A 7397-nucleotide genomic window follows, 5' to 3' on the forward strand; every position below is an offset into this window, starting at 1 on the left:
AGTTCATAAACTACTGAAATTCCTGTTATATACTTAAATATGTTTTACATCATTGCTTTACTATTAGTACTAGATCCACTAGTGCACTTCAATTTGTGCTGTTTGTTTAGAAATTATTTTGCAGAGAGATGAATTACATTCTGGCCATTTTGCGAAAGACTGGTATCACTGCTAGTTTTCCTTGACCTCCCTGACTTCCCTTGAAGTGTTTCCTCTTGCTTTTCAAAGGAAGGGCCCTCGGCAAGGACCTGCCTCAGCCTATGCTGTGGGAAATGCTTGAGATGCCCTGCCAAGGGCGATGCTGCATAGGTGCAGGCCTGCTCTGTGGGCGAGGGTTGCCAGAGCTGCCAGGACAGCGCCTTGGCCAGGGGGTACCCAGGTGGAGCATGGCTAGGTGTTTGTATTTACAGGCGTAGCCATGGCTCAATGACAGGGTCTAAACTAATTTAGTAAAACCAGGTAAGGTCCTGCAGAGACTGAGCTTCACCAAAGAGTGAAACTCAGTCCTACCATTCCCTGTAAATGGACATCCCTTGCCTTCCCCCCCCACTCCCCCGCCATTCCTCTTTTCACGGGAAGTATGTTGCTTGGTAGATATAAAATGTTTTTTAAAGAGCAGTGCTGAGCATGGGGTAAGGGGAAAGGAAGTGTTTTTGTACAAGGAGCAGAGAAGTGCTGAATCTACAGTTTACACCTAAGATGACTTGAGAGACGATTGTCCTGGGTGTTGGGCCAGCAGTCATTCATGGGACGTGAATCTTGGAACGATCTGCCCTTACACTTCGAATATGCTCTGGAAGAGCCAAAGCAAAGAGCTTTCTAGAGCCAGCTGCTCAGGCTCTTCGAGGTCCTGTGCCAGTCTCATTTTTGCCATCTGTCGGAAGAAGAGGGCTTGCTGCAGGTACGCTGTCTGAAGCAGTCAGTCTGCTGTGGCCTCGCCATTGGGCTTCTGTCTGAGACATTCAGCTGACCTCTGTAAAGACAGCACTGCAGTAAATCTAAGGACGTGATACAACACCCACTAAACTGAACGCAAAGATTCATATTGACTTTGTTAGAAATTGGCTTGTGTCCAAGAGGAGTTGGGCGAAAGCAGCTGGTACCTAATGCCTCAGAGTCCCATCTGAAGAAAATAAAACAGCCTAACACTGATGACAACACACTTTGTAATGAACAAAACACGTGAATAAAGTCCTCAGCTTTTTTTTTCAGGTAGTGCATTAGGAGATGAAGCAACAAATATTACTGTGCTATGCTGTTCTCAGGCCATTAAGTACAGCAAAGGAAGATAGTGCTTGCTGGACAGAGGCCTTGTATTGCCGCGAGAGCTTTCCTACAGCTGCAGGTCTCCCTCTAAGTCCTGCATCTCAGAACTGAAGCATATGTTGTCAATTCCCCTAAAACCACACTTCAGTGGCATTTTTATTGCTTTGAAACCTGAGCTGCATGATGATAAAATCAAAGCAAGGAGTAAAAAGTGGCTTTGAACATGCAGACAGGTATATAGGGGAGCAAGGAGAAAAAACAACACATTTTTTCAGTTCATAAAGATCTGTTTTCACTTCTGGAATATGTGCTGCTCCTTAAGCAGTACTGATATCCGGATACCATCACCCTTGCTGGGCTTTTCCCATCTCTGTGTGAGATAGTGCTATGGGGTTGTTTTCTTTTGTGTCTGTGCAGGTTTGAATGGTTTTATCCTTTCTATCTCTGCAGACGATGGGGCTCTTCTCAACCCTATTCAGACAAAGGGAAGGAGAAATGACTGAAGAAGACAGAAGTCATGGTCAGTGCTATGTGATCTCTTATCTCAGAGGTGGTAGTGTCCGGGGAAGAGCTCTGACTGATCCTTAATCCCAAGTTTTCAAAGGGTGATGTTCACTTCTAAGTTGTGAATTTGCTAAATGTTTGAATATAGATCAAAAATAGCTTCCTAATCCTAGAAAAGCATCAGCAGTAACCCAGTGAGGAGATTGTGTTTATGAATGAAGCCCAGCCTCAAAGCACCTCCACCTTTGCCCTAACCCCCCAAACGAATCTGGATGGGAACAGATAACCACTGAGAGGCAGGTTCACAGACTTTGATCCTGAAGAAGCATATTTGCAGAAGGCACAGAGGTTCATATTTGTTTGAAGTATCTTGTAACCACAAGATGGATTAGCTAGCAAAAGAAATACCACCCTGGGAACAGCTTCCTTCTTCAGAGCAGCTTACAGCTTCTCTGTGCCAGCCGTTCCCTGTGCTCTAACGCGATGGATGGGCGTAGAGAGCCAGGGCTGCGCCCGGGAAGGTGGAGGAGCTGCCTGCCACGGTGAGGCTACGTGGGCGGCATGGGCGAGGGCAGAGGAGTCAGCAGGAAGGAGCTAACACACGGGGAAATGGGGCTCCCATATGGCTATGGTTCTCAGACCTGGGCTAGATGGCTTCCCGTGCAGCTCCAGGAGAACACCAGTAGCTCCTGGGGGGGCTCCCGCAGCCTGGCTGCCCTGCCATCTCCACACCCCCCCCAGGGGCAGCAGATTTTAAGATATTTGCTCTGCCTTTATGTTTGTTCATCAGTGCTGGCAAGCTGTGGTGCACGGTACTAATGCCAAGCTATGATGACCTGCAGCACCGTAGAGAACAGTTGAAATGTCAAATTCTAAAATAAAATTGCTATTTATTTTGTTCTTTTATATTTACAGTCTTGCTGTTCCTGTGGTCTGGACAAAAATAACCCTACATTTATTTAGCTAGACAACTGGGTGACTTTGAGGAGTTTAAAATTCTGTCAGTGAGCTGTTTCTGGTTCGGTGCTCTTTTTTTTGTTTGAAAGCATCACCAGCCCATCTTGCAAGGGATGCTTTCAGGAGTTGTGCTAGATGAAATCAGACACAGCTTGAATGACAGGTCTTCAGCAAGGCTTTGGCTCATTACTGGGATTTGTATTCCACACGGAGCTAGAAAAAAAGTGACTGACCACAGATACTTTGAGCAGGCACTAAAATGCAGAAGCAGCAGCAGAAATGACAGCAGATGGCAGGGTCAGCTTGTTAACTACATTTATCCAATTAAAGACTTTACACGTATTGTCAGGTAACAATAAAAAAAAATCATCTGTCAGAAATTCCACCTGGTCATAATTGATCATCATTAATAAATCTGTTCCAGAGCAGGCTGCCAGAATCTTGGCTATGATCATGTAACTCAAACTAATTAGCAAACTACAATCGCTGAAATGAGTTGATTTGTTTGGATGGTTAAAGGGGCCAAAAAATGGTTGCTGTTGACAGAATGGGGAGCTATTTTGTGAAGGTTTATTGGGCTGACTAAGCATTTGGCTAGTTTGCTGTTTTGTCCTTTCTTTGCAAATTCACATACTGCGGAATATAGGAATATAGGGCTGCAGCGCTTTTTTTTTTTTTTTTTTTTTTGGAAACACTTATTCTACATAAATGAATACTGCAGTCAGATTAACGTGAACTTTTTCTGAAAACTACAAGTTTATCCCTGATTTCTTTAACGAAGAAAGAGATAGACAGCAATTTACTTCCTAAAATAAAGAGAGACTTGATTTAAGACGTATAATGAATTTATTGTTGACAAATTATTGACAAATTTAAAATAATGCATTACTCTTATACAGACTTATCTGTGCTGCACTCCTCAGGGAAAAATGTGTTCACCCAATAAGCTAGCTTTGCCTGTCTCCCTGCCTTTTTTGTGATGGGCTAGGGTAGAACTCCCAATACAAGAGAGACATGGAGCTACTGGGGTGAGTCCAGCGAAGGGCTACAAAGATGATTAAGGGACTGGAGCATCTCTCATATGAGGAAAGGTTGCGAGAGCTGGGACTGTTCAGCCTGGAGAAGAGAAGGCTGAGGGGGATTTTATCAATGTGTATAAGTATCCAAAAGGAGGTGTAGAGAGGCTAGGGCCAGACTCTTCTCAGTAGTACCCAGCGATAGGACGAGAGGCAACGGGCACAAACTAAAACACAAGTTCTGTCTGAATGTGAGGAAAAACTTTACTGTGTGAGTGATCGAGCACTGGAACAGGTCACCCAGAGAGATTGTGGAGTCTCCTTCCTTGGAGATGTTCAAAAGTTGTCTGGACACAATCTTTGCAAACATGCTGCAGGTGACCCTGCTTGAGCAGGGGGGTTGGACTAGGTGGTCTCCAGAGGTCCCCTCCAACCTCAATCAGTCTGTAAAAACTGGTGTGCTGAAATGTTTGCGAGTGCTTTCAGTGGAGGCAGTATCTCACATGCCAGGAAACATCATGCCACACTGTCCTTGCACAACTTATTTAGCAGCACTAAAAATAAATTAATTAATAATGACATAAAATGACAGCTTTTTAATCTCACAGCTGAATTCTGCATCTGTCTGCAGTGCAGTCAGCAGCACTTTGCAAGGGGTACTGCTACAGTTGGTTTTATCTGGAGCAGCCTAATTGCTGTGACATACCCTTGCCTTTCCTCCTCGGCTCTTCAGCTGGTGCCTCGTTCCGCGTGCCCTGCGTAGAGGAACCTATGGACAAGGACACAGAGCACTCAGGGGAGGAGTCTGCCTCACCTACTTTGCCTATTAAAACAAATCACACTTCAGCACAGCGTGGTCAGAACAGCTCGATACAAAAGGGCAGGCCTTTGTCCTTAGGCATGCTTTCTAGAGGGAAATAATGGCATAGCAGAGCCCAGAAAGTATTTCAACAAACAACACTAAATCAGTACAATTGAAATACTGACGCCATGTGGGATACTCTGGTCCTGGGCGATAAGGTTATTAACTTGCAAACGTTGCTTTATGAGTCCTCAGCACCTAAAGAAATATGTTGCAGGTAATATTCAAAAGGTCAAAAATATTTTGAGTTATTTAGAAGAGATATGGTTTTGCATAGACATGCTGTTAGAGCACTCTGAGGACTCTTTAATTGCTGTTTTTTCTAAGTGTGTTTGGAATAAATAACAGACTGTAGGTGGACAATGAAGGTGTCTGGAGGGTCTGTCAAAAAATGGGTTGTTATTGTTTTGATCACCTCATAAAATTACTTAACCAAAACACTTTTGCAATGCTTGTGTTTTCACTTTTCTGCATTGGTTTGTCTAGTAAGACTAAAGACTGTTTTAAATGTAGTGTTTTATTCTTAATTTTTTTAATAGAAGTATGCATTATGCAGTTGGGAATAACTGCTCACTTCTTTGCATAATTGGAATCCTTTATACAACTCAAACAAAAGTATTTAAACTTCCAGACTGGTTCACTAAAACAGTATTGCTTTAGGCTGATTGCAATCTACATCATTTTCTTTAAGTTCCCCTTCTTTCAGATCTTCCTGTCTAATAGGAATGTGAAAACCGTACATATGGTTTGGTACATACTCAGAGTGGAAGTGGAAGTTCTTTAAACCATTTACAAGCAAGTAGAGCAGAGGCAATCTTCTTGAAAGATTGGTCTTGAAATGTTCCCTCTGAGGTAGAGAACTGAAACAATGAAATTGCAGTTAGTATGTAGTTTTGTTTTCTTTCCGAAATGCATGCTGGTATCAAGCGATGTTGCACATTAGAATTTCAAAAATCCTTTTTGATATGCAGCCAGCCAAGTTGCTGGTACTCAAACATAATGTTAATGCAATTAACAAAAAACGCAAAATAAAGGAATTCAAACTTCTACTTAGTTGCCCAATTTAACTGATAGCAACGTGGCATGTTGCAATCTGCAATTTGGGGGGTGGTGGGGCATGGGAGGCAAAACCTGGCAAATGTAAAAGCTGAAGTAAATCAAGAAGTGTACAAGTACAGCTAGTGTACTAAGTCTTCTAGAGTCAAGAACTACCAAAAAAGTATTGCATACAACATTAATGGAAAAAAAACTTTTAAATCATCAAATTTATCAGAATAAATTTTGAAAAAAGTTTATACAGAATTACGTTATCTAGATGCTGTTACACAGATTTCCTTTACCTCTCCAGTCCTGAATTCAGAAATCTGTTTACCTTCCCATGATGATTTCACAGCAAACTAAATATAAAGGAATGAAAAAAAAACAACCCAACCCAAACAAAAAACAAACATGACAAACCCCGTCTACCTGATCCCTAAACAAGGAGAACAGATTTTTAATACTATTATCTTAAATCTTTATTTTTGTCCACACGCACAGAGACAAACATGCTTTTAAGGTGAAGTTTGTCCAGATAGAGCTGAAGGTTTATGTCCTGGTAAGTCCCCTAATTAGACCTGAAGTGGGGCTTCGTACACAGGATTTATAATGTTTCCCAGAAAATAAATGAATTTTGATCTGATCTCTAATCACGTTATAATGTTTATGCATTTTGTGAAACTATGTTTATGACTGATACAAAGTAAGCAGATGTTCTTGCCTCACCTTTCAATCAAGAGATATAACAAAGAGTCCCTCTCATTCTAATTGCACAAAACATTCATGATACTTACCTGTAATAATGACTTACTATAAATATGTCTATGTCTTGACAAAACTTGACTAGTATTCACAGAAGGTGTGTTATCTGATGTTCTTTTCCAGCCTTTTGACTTACTCAATGTTTGCAAATTTATTTCACAATAGATGCAGTATTCTGTACTGCAAATAAATATTTTACTGTGTGTTTAAAATTTCCAGTTTCACATTTAGTGTTTCAGAGCTTGTTTTAGCCTCTGTTCTCAACTCGTCATGTCAAGATCACAGGCACAGGGAAAGAAAGTAAAATGACTCCTTAACCCAGAGCCCCTCCTTCTGTTTGAGACATAGTTTGCACCATGGCTTAGCTTATTATAAAATAGGTGTAACTTAAACAAATTCAGTGGAGTTACTTTGGGTTTACAGCAGTGTAACTTGGAAGAGAAAAGAACTCGAATCTGAATAGGTCTGTTGAATGTTTGGAATGCCAGTGAATATATACAATATATCAAATGCAACACATTCAAAGGGATGCGGGCGTAAAACTGACAAGTGGAGTTGAGCACTCACCTGGTCTGTGGCTGATCCATAGGTAGTTTCTAGGTTAATTCTCTTTGACTGTTGTGAAGAAATGTGACTCCAAGGGTGGGGCAAGCCTGTGGCACACTGGTAGTCCTTTCCCAACTTCTATGTTAAATATTAGCTGGTAACCTAGAACCCAGATTCTTTACTCAAATTCAGGCGAATATCAAAACCACTAGATTTCAGAGGTGTGCCTGTTCTTGCTTGTCTAGCGCATAGTTAGTTGTTGTACATGTAGCGTATGTTAGTTGTTCGCCACTGGAAAACACCCTATAGCACTCTGCAGTCTACAGCTTCTTCAGCACCTGAAAGCCATAATCGAAAGCCTTGTCACACAATTTTCTAAGCAGCTTATCAGCAGACATCATATTCAATGATAAACTATTGATCTTGAATTTCTGAATTACTCCTTG

Source organism: Dromaius novaehollandiae, chromosome 1, assembly GCF_036370855.1.
Source record: "Dromaius novaehollandiae isolate bDroNov1 chromosome 1, bDroNov1.hap1, whole genome shotgun sequence".
In the NCBI taxonomy this organism is placed as follows: Eukaryota; Metazoa; Chordata; class Aves; order Casuariiformes; family Dromaiidae; genus Dromaius; species Dromaius novaehollandiae.